This window comes from Xenopus laevis, chromosome 2S (assembly GCF_017654675.1).
Source record: "Xenopus laevis strain J_2021 chromosome 2S, Xenopus_laevis_v10.1, whole genome shotgun sequence".
NCBI lineage: Eukaryota > Metazoa > Chordata > Amphibia > Anura > Pipidae > Xenopus > Xenopus laevis.
In genome coordinates, this window is record NC_054374.1 from 136,053,223 (window position 1) to 136,069,573 (window position 16,351).

The following is a 16,351-nucleotide window of genomic DNA, read 5'->3' on the forward strand; positions in this document are numbered from 1 at the left end:
GCTGCAGCTTTATCTTTGGATAATTGTATTTGTACTCATTAATATGTGATTTGGAAGCAATTTAAAACCTATGGGAGACATCAAGGAGATTCCTACTGAGTTGTGTTGAAACGGGTGCAAGTGGGGTGAGTCCATTCTTTGTGGGGGAGCCATTGTATGTGGAGGAGTCTCAAAATCCACTGGAGACCTCAGCTTTATGTGGGTTTAAGGGACTGTAACAGGAACACTTTATGTGCAGCTCTTATTACAGTAAAATGGGCACTTTGTCCTGGTTATTAGGGTTTTCTGTGAGCTGTAGTTCAGTTTGGGAAATGTACACAGAATATATAGCCCTGGATTGCTATATGTGCCAGAAAGCAAGAATGCAAGCTGTTAGAGGATCGTTATCATTAGCAGGCTGCCTTTAGCAATGCCATTCCCATTCACATTGATCGTTGCTGCACAAAGCACTTGTGTCGGCTGAATTGTGTCATTTAAGTTTATGGGCTGTTCCTTTTAGGACTATAGGACCTATGTGAGCCAGTTAGGCTGCAAACAGAGAGACAGCCATCAAAGGGTTAACGGGGAAAACTATTTTCCTCTGCAGAAATAAAATCAACTTCTGGCATTTGAACTAAAAGTTTCCTCTGAACCAGTCACCTGTGCCTCCACCCCGACAGATGGCAGAGATCCCAGCCCCCTCCTCTTACTGTTGCAGTCAGACCATCTGTTCTGTTTGTCCCATTAGGCCTGCCGGGCTAACTCATTGCAAGCGGGGGGAGCTTGCTGGACAGAAGGCACATAAACTAATATTTAGCTTGTCCTCTTAGCCTGGCACATACAGATTCCATTATTACAGGCTATTAAGGATTCAGATTCGGCCGAATCCTTCTGCCCATCTGAACCAAATTCTAATCCTAATTTGCATATGCATATGCAAATTAGGGACAGGTAAGGGAAATTTCGGGACTTTTTATCACAAAAAAAGGAAGTAAAAAATGTTTTCCCCTTCCCACTCCTAATTTGCATATGGATATCAAGATTCGGATTCCGAATCTTTCGCAAAGTATTCAGGGGTTCGGCTGAATCCAAAAAAGTGAATTCGGTGCATCCCTAGTAGCTGCCAAAATAAAGTACAGGTATAGGACCTGTTATCCAGAATGCCTGGGACCTTGGGCTTTCCAGATAACGGATCTTTCCGTAATTTGGATCTTCATTCCTAAGAATACTAGAAAATCATGTAAACATTAAATAAACCCCATGGCCTGGTTTTGCTTTCAATAAGGATTAATTATATCTTAGTTGGGATCTAGTACAAGGTACTGTTTCATTATTACAGAGAAAAAAAAAATCATCTTAAAAAAATTTGACTATTTGGATAAAATGGGAGGCGGCAATTCTGCAATTGGGAACTTTCTGAATAACGGGTTTCTTGATAACGAATCCCATAACTTGCCTCAGGTGGCAGAAGCCCACAAGTTACCAAGGACAACAAAGAGCCAAAAATACAGATTTTAAAATCGGATTTTTGGCTTTTCTAGTAGTCTCAGCTCAAGATTCACCCCCCTCCTCTACCCAGTCCAATGCAAAAACATTAAGAGACGGTGTAGGGTCCTGAAACACCACTGAGCAGGGCTTTATGCAGGTGCTGTTTCCCAGCATGCTTGGTGGTTTTCATGGCATGCCTTCCCCCAGAAACACCTTTTTTCAACCCACTTATTATTAAGCAGCAATAAAAAAGTGCAATGCTTATTTAATGTTTAAATGATGGTAATAGACTTAAGGTATGGTGATCCAATTTACCGAAAGATCTCTTACCTGAAAATCCCCAGGAAGGTAGATAGAACTAAAATGTGATTGAAAGTTGGAGGAAAGGGTGTTTTTATTATTTTTACTTTAAAATCAACTCACAGTCCAGGAAGAGATAAAAGTCAAATTGCAACTTCATTCATTATTTAGTATATGGAGATGTGGTTGGGCATCCAGGAATTGACAACTCTGGAACATTAACGCAATAGATGTTGGGAATGCAGAATTTTCTTCTGTGTTTGTGTCTTCATATTGGACATGGGAATAAAGACTGGGCAAATAATTAAAGTACATACAGTATATCAGTATTACAGAATTAGGGTGTTTGCATCAAAGTCTAAATCTTCCAATTCAGTTTAGCATGTCATTTAGCAATGGACCACTCTGATTATCAGGGGAGTGTTAGGGCTCTTACACACTGCCGTTTTTTGTGTTGCTCTTTCTACCGTTCAGCCGCAGTGGAGCGCAGGAGTAGACGCACTCAATAATTGTCAAGGGGGCTGTACTCACACAGACACATGTATGCGCCGAACGCAGATGAAATGCAAAATGCTGCATCCCACCTGCATTTGCCACTTAAGGTGGCCATAGACTCAAAGATCCGCTCGTTTGGCGACATCGCCAAACGAGCATGGTGCAAAGTAAGGCATTTACCTCTTACCTGTTAACTGCACAAAACTCATAAGCATTTATATCTTTTGTAACTCAGTATAAAATAAACCATATCTGACTGCAGCAACTGGGTTCGTAATAAAGTAATTCCATTATCATTTCATAGATTCTTATTCATCGAAAGTGAGCGCTTTGCCATAATGTCTAAAGGATAACAAAGGCGTTTGCAACGAATATTTGTAAAAATTAAAATGTAGCCTTGAGTATTGTCTGTGTAGAATTGAGCAAAGTGTGGTTGTGTGTCAAAGCATGTGCGATGAGAGAAAAGGGAGTAAAAGGAGGGGTCAGGTGGAACCAAGCTCATTCTTTGCCATCTGTCTAGGGCTCTGAAACCCATTGGAGATCTCCAGACCTATGGGTGCATTCACACGGGGGAGAGACCTCACAGGGAATGTCCCATTGCAGAACAAACCTGAGCACCGATTGGCATCCCAAGAGAAAAAAGAATGGGGTCTCTGGTTTCCTCTTCTAGATTTGATTTAGGACATGAGTCATCACAGCAGCTGGGGGATCATTATTGTTGGTTCTTTCTTTTTTCCTTGTTATGGGGGAGGGGTCACACTAATCCTTGCTTACAGGCTAATAATAGTTCCAATATTTTCTAATAGATGTCCAGCACCATCTTGGATCCTTAAGGGACGCGCGCGGGCGCCTCCTTGTTCTTTAAAGGTGCAGGCGCGCTGGCGTCATCACAATGGCGCCAAATTTGAAAGTATATAAGGCTTATTAAAGCTACAGGACCTTGCCCGTGATAGGATTTGTTCCTGGTGCTTAGCTGTTGCTATTCCTGTTACTGAAAACCTGTTTTGATTACCTGTTGTGACCCCAGCCTGTTCTTGACTATTCTACTTTCTGTATCCTGACCCCTTGCCTGATATCTGACGCCGATTCTGCCTTAATCCTCTGATTGACTTCCTGGTTTGTCCCTTGCCTGCCTGACTACGTTTATTCTCTGCCTGCCCCGACCTGGCCTGATCTGACTACTCTATTTGCCTAACGCCTTGTACTACGGCCTTCTGCCCAAAGACTCTCCCTAAACAGTTGTGCCCCTCTGCCTATCCAGAACATCTGGCCTTGCACCTCTCGTTTAAGTCCTGGTGGCATCCAAGTAACTGAGGGCTCCTCCCGAAGCCAAAGGCGGTCACACTACAGGTGAAGCATGAGCCGAGACCAGGGTGCTTAGCATTTGTTCTGGTGTTGGATGCCGACCGTTACAATTAACTTGTGTCTGTTTTGACACATTGGCTGCAGTTGCATCAGACGCAATTCCGCTTGCCCACTGCAATGACACTGAAATTGTGGCAAATAACTCTGCCAAAGACTTATCCTCTTTTTCACAACCCAGGGATTCAACCTGTCATTTCAGTAATGATTTATCTTATCCACACAAACATCCTTGCTGTGGACACCTGAAGAAACCTCAGTCTTAGCATGTAACCGCACTAGGGCTCTTCGCGAAAATATCTTCAGAGGGGTCCAGTGTACATTTCAAACCCTAACACCCCTCAGCTCCTGTCCCACCCGCTTTCATCCCCTGCTCCTTGCCACTCACTTTCAGGTTGGATAACAGGAGAGATTTCTTTGCTATAGGAGAAGCAGAATCTGTGGTCCAGCTCCTCCTTGCAAGCTGGGGTCTGGTTCCTCTATAGTTTCACAACTGCTCAGTCTCATTGACAGATCAGTCAAAGCATAGAGTTTCTGCCTTGTCTTGTGATGTCACACATTCCACCCATGGAGTGCAGACTGGAACACAGGACTAGATCAATTCAAAAGTATGGGGCACATGCAGTGTTCCATATTCACTTTTATTAAATTCTTCACCGCTGTACAACAGTGTTTTTTTTAATATCTGCTACATAGTTCTGGGTAACTTTGTAAATATAACACTGCTGCTCACCAGCCAGTTACTCACTTGATTGTACAGCAACTCAGTTTGTAGTCTACTCCTTGTTGGCTCTGTGCTCTGTGTTGCTCGCAGTGGGTGCAAGTGATGAATTAACTGCGCGTGCATGTTAAATGTTCTGCCCCCAACTCAATTTGCTGTGTGCGCTGCTGTTATAGGATGGAGTAACTCAATGTGAAACCTGGGAAAATCCAACAGCTGGAATTGCAAATATCAAGGGATAAACTTTTATATATTATAGTGAGATTAAAATATTTTCCCTCCTGCTGCATGTTTTTTTTTATTTAATAGATTTTTTATGCTCCAATGTTAGCTATTTATGCAACAAAAGGAAAAGTCATTGCTACATTTTCTCCTGTTACAATTCTGCCATGTTTTCAAAAGCCAGATGCCAACAGGTTCTCCTTCACTGAATGTGATCTTCAACCCTTGTCTTCTACTGTCCGTCATTCCAACCAAGAGAGGAGCTTGCCCGCTCAGCATTAGTAAAGACATAGCAGCAACATGTCTTGTACAAGTAGGAAACGGAATGATTGGCAAGGTGATATAAGGCAGAACAAACAAATAGCAACATTATAAATATTTGAAGAAAAACAGAGGCTTTGTTTTTTGCAGCAGGAATACAGTATTATTGGCTACATGATAAACTGTATGTAAAAATGCAGGCTTTTTAGATTTAAAAATAAAAAAATGTTGTCTCTTCATCAAGCATTATAAGGATCATTTACGAACACAGATTACAATTTTCAGGTGCAAGTGACATGTTTTTACCAACAATTCAACATTCTCTCCCAGATCTCCAGCATAATTGTGGCCAGGATTGGACTGGGCCGGCAGGACACCGGGAAAAAACCCAGTGGGTCCCCAGTTTTTGTGGGCCCCACCGACCCAGACCTTCTTCTGAAATCTTATGAGGCACTGCCCTTTAAACTCCCATGCGGCCCCCAGAAGAAAATAAATTATGCATCGTGGGAGACGGAGGGGAGTTGCAGTTGTGCTGTGGGAGGTGGAGGGGAGTTGCAGTTGTGCTGTGGGAGGCTGAAGGAGTTGCAGTTGGACCAGGATGGAGTTTGTACCCGGGGGGGTTTTGACTAGGGTGTGGGCCCGGAAGGTGTGTGGGTCCCTGAAGCTACAGCCCAGATGGGCTCTGGACTGAGCCAGTCCAACGCTTATTGTAGCCATGAGTTGTGCCTGAAGCAATTGCAACTGATGGGTCAAAATGACCACCAATCAACATGCCCTTCAGTGGCATAACCAGATGTTATTGAGCCCCACAGCAAATTCATTTTAGGGTCCCCTAAATATTCAGAGGTTGGACTGTTTTTTCAATACATATTAAAATGGTTCATTAATTAGGGCCTAATGGGCCCCCCCTAATACCTCCATGGCCTCCTGCAGCTGCAGGGTCTGCTTCCTCTGTAGTTACACCTCTGATGGGAGCAGGGGAAGTGTAAGGGGAATGTTAGGACCCAGGTACCTTTGATGAATGGAGTAAATAAGCAGAACATCTGCATCCACATTAACGTACCTGTGATTGCAGCTCCATTCATCCCTTTGTATATATTTAGGATGCAGCAGAGACATGCAGAATTAAAATGCTTTTATATAATTCAAATGCTGATCAATACAACCGATACAGAATAATATAATATATACACACACGATAAACTTTAATGAGAGTTGGCATCAGTAAAAGAATGGCAGTATCAGGCAAGAATTAGATCTACAAGTACAACCTGGGTTTTTAATACCTTGACAGCAAATGTCACTGACAAAACAAAATAACTTGGCACTTGTCTCTGCAGACAATGAACACAGCTATTTACGGCAGACAAGGTTCGGCCTCCTTAGTGGGTGTCAAGAATGTTAACCCTTTCTGTACAGAACATTTTCCCTGCACATGGTCACCTTTTTATTTCCATGTGAGAAAAGGTCCCATCTCATATTTCTCCTCCGTTATTCGTTGTTAATTGAAGTAAGTAGCACAGATTTGTTTGTTTTGTAAGGGGCTGGTGGGAACCATTTCTTCCTCCCCTACTGTTCAGTGTAATGGCTCTTTAATTGGTGCCCACAGGCTGTAGTTGTGTCCCAGAGGGAGGGGGTGTGATTTGGAAGCTGGGCTTCCATGTACAGTCTGGGATTCAAACAGCCCATCCCCATAATCAAACAAATGCCCTGCGACTTGCACCTGCGCTGCGTGAAATTCTAGTACAAGGCTGAAATCTGGAATAAATAGACCAAAAGAACTTAAGGGAAAGCCTTTAGAATAAGTGTGATAAGAAATTATTCTCATTCCTTTGCCTTTTTTCTTATATTGATGCCTTAAGCTGGCCATAGATGTTGAGATTTTTAAAAGATCAGATCCCGATCGTGAGACCACGATCTTCTCAGAACGATCATACGAATTTACCATCAACTAAAAAGACCAATTTGCCATGAAAACAAAGGGGAGCTGCCTGCTTGGCCCTGCAAACATAGATAGATTGCACTGGGACCGACAAAGATTTTTTTGACCTGGCCGATCAATTTCCTGACAGATGTCGGCAGAAAAATCGTAAGATGTACGATAGTTCGAATCCCACTAACCGCACGATAATTTGGAAGGATTGGTCGGACTTCCCTAAAATTGGTCGTTCGGCAAGAAGAATCGTCGCTTCTATGGGGAGCTTTACTTATCGGCATGGATGCCCCACATTAGTGCAACTGGCCTCTGCTCCCTCATGTGTCTGCACTGAGATAAGGTTACTTTATTCCTCAGCCAAATAATGGTAAATCCTGTTAGTTCTCACCTGTTAACTGTCCACTTTGGCCATAGGTCAGATCCTCCTATACATTGAATATATTCATCATAAAAGGTGCTGGCTTGGTGACATCCTCCATCACAAACACATGCCTCTGTACCTTTTTCCTTTTAAAACAGTGTGTCTCTTTGGTTCTCCAAACCAAAATATCAGTCTTCGAACTCTCCATTACCTTTGATTTTTACGCCGTCACATTTCTCTCCTATTCTATGCAGTTGAAGAAATGGTGTCAATGCTCGGTATCTCATGCTCCACATATTTTGGAATGACCCAGAAGCTTTACCATGGCCTGGACTTCACTTCCTTGTGATGCCTGATGTCCTATAGCCAAAACTCCTGACACTGATTATACATTCAAAATGAAAGAACGCTGGGCGTGGCCAAGATGGCGATCTGAACGGTCGTGTTTAAAGCAGCTCTCTAACAACCCAGTTATCCTGATTGCCACAGCAGCTGGAACGGCAAGTAATTTATGCTGTTACTGCTTAATACAACCATGGGAAAGTATGGACAGAGAGGGAAGCCTGAACAGTCGCAGAAACTGGACAAATACCTGCAGACGCCACATCCTGAGCGGGACCACGAGGATGGTTTGGCCTCGCGGCCTGGGTCTCCCCCTCCACCTGCCTCTAGTCAAGATCTGCCTGCCGGTGAGCCCTCAAATGCTGAACTACTGGAGGCAATTACCAGCTCGCACTCCAGCACCACAGCGCAGCTTGAAGCGATTAAAGTGGACACGTTTCTCCTACACCAAGATTTACAAAATCTGCGAGAACGGACCATTGCAGCAGAGACTCGTATTTCCACGCTGGAAGATACTGTAGCCCCTTATCCCAGAATGCTAACTACTCTACAGCAACAAGTAGCAGCTCTCTCGGCTAAGGCAGAGGACTTGGAGAATCGCAATCGGCGCAATAACCTGCGCTTGGTGGGCCTTCCGGAGGGCAGTGAAGGCGACTCCCCTGAAGTTTTCGTAGAGGCCTGGCTGAAGCGGACATTGGATGAGAACACTTTTTCTGACATTTTCGTTGTTGAAAGGGCACACCGTGTCCCCATGCGCCCCTTGCCACCGGGCGCTCCTCCTAGGCCCCTGATAATGCGGATCCTAAATTATCGGGACCGTGACGCAGCTATGGCGGCTGCACGAAAAACAGGCCAACTGACTTTCAATGGCGCGAACATTTCACTATACCCCAACTACTCCCAGGCTGTGCAGAAGCTGCGGGCCTCCTATCAAGGGGTGAAGCGGAGACTCAGGGGCGCTGGCATTGTTTACTCGATGGTGTACCCAGCTAAATTGCGAGTCATTCAGGGGAATCGCACGCATTTTTTTCAAACAGCAGGAGAGGCTGATCAATGGCTAGACACACTGCGTTTAGCTCCCCGACCTGACCTACAACGAGAGGGTGAGGATCCTGGTGAGGGGGCTCCGTTGTGAACCACCGTTGTTTGTATTTTTGGGGCCGGTACTGCTCCTATTCAACAACACATCGTGCATCGCATCTACAGCTGCATCATTGTCTCAAGTTGCTCCTAAATGACAGATGGAGACTGCAGGGCTGTCAACACAAGTTTGGAAGTACCCCACCCTAATGCCTACACCTCAGCCGCATTTCCATCAGTCCGGATGTATTATGGTAGTGGACAGCCCTACATCTGATGGCCACTATGCACATTCATCGTTGAACTGAGTAGATACCTGTACTGGTAAGCTAACGGTGCCCCCCTCCCCCCCCCGGGCGTTTGCTGCGCAGGCCTGGGCAGTGCCCACCATATCCCCTCTGCAGGGAGACTTTCTGCATTTTTGTTCTATGTTGCCTATTGCATTTTTTTTTTTTTTTTGGTTCCAGTCCTATTTCTATGGAGGTGAAGCAGGACGTGCGCAACGGCACGGTGTAATTGGAACTTAACTTTTCGCCTTCCTGGCTTACACATTTGTTGGTTGTCGAGTAGCTGATTTGCTAATTGGACATCATCCTCAGCAAGTTAACAGTTCTTGGTATAGGCCCACCCAGGTTTGGGGGGTGGGCAGGGTGGGGGGGTCTCAAGTCCATGGAAAGTCTCGTAAGGAGACGTACTACGCTGATCTGTACATCAAGTTGGGGTTTTATATGTTGTGTTTTTTGTTGTGTGTACTCACAGTCTATGCATTGTTGGCTATCTGACAGGCTACGACAGGGCATCTCGCTCTGGTGGCAACTCATTTTGTTCTTATAATCATGGCGAATGTGACACTTGTAACGTGGAATGTTAGAGGACTCAATTCCAAATTCAAAAGAGCGCTTGTCCTTAACTTGATTCATAAACGGCGCCCGGCGGTGGTCCTACTCCAAGAGACCCACCTGACTGGTCAAAAACTATTAGCCCTCAAACGCCACTGGGTGGGACATGCATATCATGCGCCTTTCTCAACCTACTCCAGAGGAGTCTCTATACTGATTAAAAAAGGGGTACCGTTTGAACTTCTCACTCTCCATACTGATTTCTTTGGTAGATTTATAATTTTACATTGCAAGATTCACAATCAGCCATTGATCCTTGTAAACATATACATGCCTCCTCCGTTCTCCCTTACACTATTAGAACAGATATCTCAAAAGGTGTTGGCCCTTCCTGCTGATCCTATCTGTTACTTAGGTGATTTTAACAGCACGGTGAACCCAGAAGCTGACCGACTTTCAGGTGTGGAAGCATCTGCCGCCTATCTCAGGGGATGGATGGCAGCTCTAGGGCTTCTTGATTTATGGCGTACTAAATATCCAGCAGAAACACAATTCTCGTGTCACTCTAAATCTCACAGCACGCTGTCACGCATCGATTTGGCGTTAGGCACCGTTAACTTTGCACAATTCCTCCAGGAGATCCAATATCTACCGAGGGCACACTCAGACCATTCCCCACTTGAGCTTACAATTTCTCTGGGTATAGCTTCCAAACATTCTTTATGGCGTCTCTCCCCATTGTGGTTAACTAACGAATCAATCGCATCCAAATGTGTTCAAGATTATGACCATTATTGGGAGGCTAATGTCGACACTGCGAGTACTAATATAACTTGGGATGCCTCTAAAGCAGTGTCCAGGGGGTCTCTTATTACTGCTATAAAATGTGCCAGGGAGGATGCTAGGGAGGTCTTGAAGCAAAAAGAGGCAGACTTGCAAGAGGCCCAAGCCTTATTTGCCATGGGAAAAACGGAGGAACAACATGCCCAGTTAGTAAAGGCCCAAAAGGAATTAGACATGCAATTAGTGAATATGACTAGGAAGAAACTATTGTACCAGAGCCAAAAAGTGTTTGAATCAGGGGACAAGAATGGTAAGGTCTTGGCCCACCTTTCTAAAACTAAGGAGGATATTACGGTGATTTCAACTGTTACTGACAATGTCGGCAGTCCTCATACAAACCCTCAACAAATAAACAATGTGTTCGCTTCGTACTTTAGTGACATTTATGCTGAACAGCACCCTAATGACGGAACCAATTTAGAGAACTATTTAGACAGCATTCCCATTCCCAGGATGTCTGCTGAGCAAAGTAGTTTCCTAGATAATCTTATCTCTCGTCAGGAAATTGCTGAGGCAATCCGGGCTTTACCTTCCAACAAAACCCCTGGCCCGGACGGTCTGCCGGCTGCCTGGTATAGACTCCTCTGCAAACAACTAGCTCCCCACTTAGCTAAGGTCCTTAATGCATCTTTAGAATCCCATATGCTCCCTGACTCATTCTTTGAGGCGGTGATCATACTAATTCTTAAACCTGGGAAGGATCCGACCCGTTGTGACTCTTACAGGCCTATCTCCCTGCTCAATACGGACGCCAAAATTTTGGCAAAAACACTAACAAATAGGCTTGCGAGAGTCATAACAGAACTGATACATTGTGATCAGTCGGGTTTTATGCCTAAAAAAACTACCTCCTTGAACCTGAGAAGAGTCTTTACTCATGTTCAATATTCCAAGGTGACACACTCTGAGGGCCTATTAGCGTCCCTCGATATCACAAAAGCATTTGACTCAGTTAGCTGGACCTTCCTATGGGCAGTGTTAAAAAGGTTCGGGTTCGGCCCTCGGTTTATTGCTTGGGTGCAGTTGTTATACCAAAGACCCACTGCACGTATTCGTGTTAATACCATCCTCTCTGATAAAATTGCTCTGGGCAGAGGGACTAGGCAGGGCTGCCCATTGTCCCCCCTCCTGTTTGCCTTGGTGGTCGAGCCCCTTGCCATAGCGATACGTCTTAATGCAGGGATTCGAGGCCTTAGGGTCAACAAGACGGAAGACAAAATAGCCTTATATGCGGATGACATAATCCTATTTCTGAATGATGATGGTGACTCCCTTACCCAAGCCTTAACCACGGTAGAGATCTTTGGTGACTACAGTGGGCTTCGGATAAATAGACAAAAGAGCAACCTATTTTCTCTGGCGGACTCAAGAGTGGGGGATACTTGCATTGGTCTCAAATGGGTTTCCCAATTCAGATACCTGGGCATAGAAATTACTAGAGATACATCCAAATTCTGTGAAACCAATCTAGATCCGATTGTTGCCAAATTTAAGAACGATGCTCTGCACTGGATTAAACTACCGTTAACGGTTTGGGGCAGAATAAACCTTTTTAAAATGATCTACCTCCCGAAATTCCTCTACCCGCTCCAAAATGCTCCGGTAATGCTGGCAAACCGGTTCTTTACTAGACTTAATAGTGAAATGAGGTCCTTTATTTGGGCAAATAAATCCCCACGAGTCGGTTGGGACACTCTAACGGCCTCGTATCACACAGGAGGCCTGGCCTTACCTCATATGCAGCACTATTTTTTTGCCGGACAACTAACTTATGTACATAATTGGTTCAATCCGGATCCTGATAACCCCTTAACAGTCTTGCACGGTAATATTATGGGTTCGCTAGAGGCCCTGCGTAATGCGCCATACAGATCCCTTAAAGACTCACCTGAAATACCTGAAGTTCTTAGTACCCCTATCAGAGTATGGGACAAGGTAATGAGACAAAAGTCGAGGGTCAGCAAGGGTACCTCCCCGCATGTGCCCATTTGGAGAAACTCTAATCTCCAGCAGTTTCTTAATCTTCCTGACTTCTATTACTAGCCCCAGATGGGAATCAAGTGGCTATCCGATCTAATAGTGGACGGCACTTTCCCCCAATTTGAAGTGCTGAAAGAGAAATTGGGAAATCACGGTCTACAATTTTCTAGATATTTGCAGTTGCGTCATGCCTTTCAGTCACAATTTAGTTCTCTCAAACCGACTTTGGGCACAACTGTATGGGAGGATAGGCTCTGGGAACCAGATAAGTTACTCTCACATTTATACAAATTACTGCCGTCAGCCACACCTACCCCTTTTGCCAAAGCACAACTTAAGTGGACTAAGGTGATTCCTGCCCTTGACGAGGAACAATGGGCAGAAGCAACTGCTCACATATATGACTTCCTCATTGCCACGAGAGATAGATTTATACAATTTACATTTTTCCACCAGGTATATATCACTCCACTTCGGTTGAAATTTATGGGGAAGTCACCTAATGCCGAGTGCCCAAAATGCCAAGTGGTGGATGCGGGCTTTGAGCATATGGTATGGGAATGTGTCCACATTAGCAGATATTGGTCTGAGGTGATGGGTTACATGGATGAGAATCTGGCTTTGCCTAGGGTTAAGTCTCCAGAGGTATGTCTCCTAGGAGTAGTGGAGGACCTCCTCCCTCGGGCTGACTCCAGGAAACTGATGAGGGCAGTCTTGTTTTATGCAAAAAAACTAATTGCCGTTAAGTGGATGAGTTCTGAGTTACCGAAACTGCTGGATTGGGTTACACTGGTGAACAAAACTCTACCACTTATAAAACTAACATATGCAGCGTGAGGCTCACCTACTAAATTTAATAATATCTGGGCCTCTTGGTTACATGCTAACCCAACACTTGAGCTTCCAGAGGCACCACCTGTCTAGACTCTCTTGGTGGTCGTACTCAGGCCGTTTATCGGAATTTGACCTGTATTGCTACCTTCTATTTTTTCCCTGTACTGTATAAGCATTGTGTTTGCTCTGTCAGTGAATAATGCTGTGTGGTTTATCCTGAATTGTACATGGACTGTGACTGTCTTGTTTGTGTGTTGTTCAAAACAAAAAAAATAAAAACCTTTTAAAAAAAAAAATGAAAGAACGCTGACATGCTGTATGGGAATGTAATGTTGGCTTCCACTAATTAGTGCTGCTGATCAAAGCATTTGTTATGTGATCCATAGAGACTACACATGGAACCAACTGCAAATCAGCCAGGCAACCAGGGGGTTTCATGGAAGAAGTTTTAGTTTAATAGTTATATATTTTGAATGTTTAAATTATAGTACAAATAGTGTAATTTGAAAGTAACATGGTAACATAATACGTTAGTTTGAAAAAAGACACACATCCATCAAGTTCAACTTTATACATCTATGTAAAACCAGAGAAAGGCAAAAAAAAAAAAAACCCTCAGGAACCTTTCTAATTTGCCTCAGAAGGAGAAAAAAATGTTCATGACGCCAAGATGATTGGATTAGTCCCTGGATCAACTTGGACTATGAGCTATTTCCCATAACCCTGTATTCCCTCACTTGCTAAAAAGCCATCCAACCCCTTCTTAAAGCTATCTAATGTATCAGCCTGTACAACTGATTCAGGGAGAGAATTCCACATCTTCACAGCTCTCACTATAAAAAAACCCTTAAATATTTAGGCAGAACCTCTTTTCTTCTAATCGGAATGGGTGACCTTGTGTCAGCTGGAAAGACCTACTGGTAAATAAAGCATTAGAGAGATTATTCTATGATCCCCTTATATATTTATACATAGTTTTCCTATCACCCCTTAAGCGCCTCTTCTCCATGCCTTCCATACTTAGATCAAGATTTTCGCCATACTACGTCAGACATTAATTCACTACGACTACTCATATTCATCAAAATAATGAAAATTCATCAGCGGAAAGTTTCTTAGCAAATTTTCTCTAGCGTTTTTTTCTTCCTAGTGAAACATCATTAAAATACGCTTACGTCAATTTAAATATGGCGGGTACATACAGGGCATATGAATGTCTTTATTAGTGATGGTGAAATTGCTGGAAGTGGCCACTTATTCTTAAAAATGTCCAAGGCAAGACAAAAGAGATCCTCTATTGTCCTAGACACGAGCCTAAATACAAATGTGGCATGTGCTTCAAATGGTTAAAAAAGTGTAAAGAACATATATTTAACAGTTACACAGGTAGAACCAGGCAAAGTAGACTTTGGTGAAAAGGGTAACGTATTGGAAAGTTTACATTTTGATAAATTTGCGGTTTAACGATTGTTTCTAATGAGCGAAAATTCATCTGGCAAAACAATGCAAAAGTTCTCTAGTGCTGAAAATTGTCCTCTTCTCCATTAATAAATAGGAGAAGTCGTGGTGAAATTTTGCTAAACATCCACAATTCATCCTTTAGTAAATGTGCCTCTAAGGGTAGGACTACACCGACGTTTTCGGTGTGATTTGACGCGCTGTTACTTCATCCGTCAATGCATTCACTTACCTTATTTCTGTCACATGCGATTTGTCTCTGGCGTTTTGTCGCAGCGCGTCGGATCGCGCAGAAAACGTCCGTGTAGTCCTACCCTAAGACTTTTTATCCAATGAAATTGGGTTGCAGGATTCTTGCACTGCTGAGGGCCACACCTGTCTAATCTACCAGCACCCAGTTTATGTGAGCTCAGGAAAACCTCTCATTTGCACCTCATTTATTTAAATCAATTAAATACATTTCTCTAGTAATTAATTTGATTTCTCAATAGTCAGATTGAATTTGAGTGCTTTTGGAATGTTTCAGCGAACCCTTCTTTTTTTCTATTGCTGTCATTTAATATAATATTATATTTGTAATACAGAGCTGGAGAAGTGAAAGGGAATGTAGAGAGGTTCTACCCCACTTGCACCTCAGGTGTGGCTTTAACCTTATGTTATGTAGGTGCCAGGGAGAGGAGGGGGTTGTGATGTCAGTCCCTCCTGTATTTGGTTGGAAACAAAAGCTACTGTCACTTTGGCTGCAGTGAGACAGATGGTGAGCTCTATGTTCAGCCTGTCAAATTAATCACAGGCCACAGCTCTAGTTTTCCCAGGACTTTTCTGATTTCATTTTAATTTCATACAAGGACAAGAAAATAGGGTGCATTTGGAAACAGAAAGGGATAAAATGGGCTGGCAATTTTGCTTGCTTTAATGCTATTTCCAAATATACCTGTGTCTATATCTGCTCCTAGCCACTGCCGTCCTTCAACCTGGGTGAACTGGGTGCAAGGGAACCCTGGACATAATATGAGTAGTGATGGGTGAATAAATTTGTGTGGCACGAATTCACAGCGAATTTCCGCATTTCGTCGCCAGCGAATAAATTCTCGAATCTCTTGCGAAAAGTCACTGGCAAATTTTTTGGACGCGCGTCAGTCAGCACGTGTCAATACTATTCGGATGCCCATTGACTTTAACGCCAGCGCCAGCTTGGACGCGGGTGACAATTGATGATTTTCAAGATTTCTCATGAAAATGTCAGATTTTCAAGTTTTTTGTGAAACTTTGCGATTTCACGATTTTTCCCGCAAATTTTTCACCGCTTTGTGAATTTCAGGAATTTGCAAATTTTTCGTCTAAGTGAAACGGGAGAAATTCGCCCATCACTAAATATGAGCACTGACCTGCTGGGAACTACAGGGTTCCCTTAGCTGATTGCACCTGTGCAGATAATTTACTCCCATCTAGTGATTTAGGCTAATGCCACATGTGACAATACATAAACACAAGCAGCTTTGGTTTCTTGTAACTTTCCCGTTATTTCTTGCTTCGCATTCACCATGATGCATTGCATCATTGCACTGGCGTAATTATGTAAACGTAATGACGATGGGCATCATCATCATTTATTCATCATCATTTATTTATTTAGCGCCGACAAGATACGCAGTGCTTTACCTTAGTTGTAACAAACAGGGAATAAATGGAGGATAACAAACAAGGGTTACAGAATACAATAGGATTAGAGGGCTCTACAAATTAGAGTTTACAAACTAAAAGGTTAGGGTACAATTGAGACATTAGGATTTTAGAAACAATTTGTGATTTCTGATACAGCAATGATTGATTAATTAAGGTACATTGAA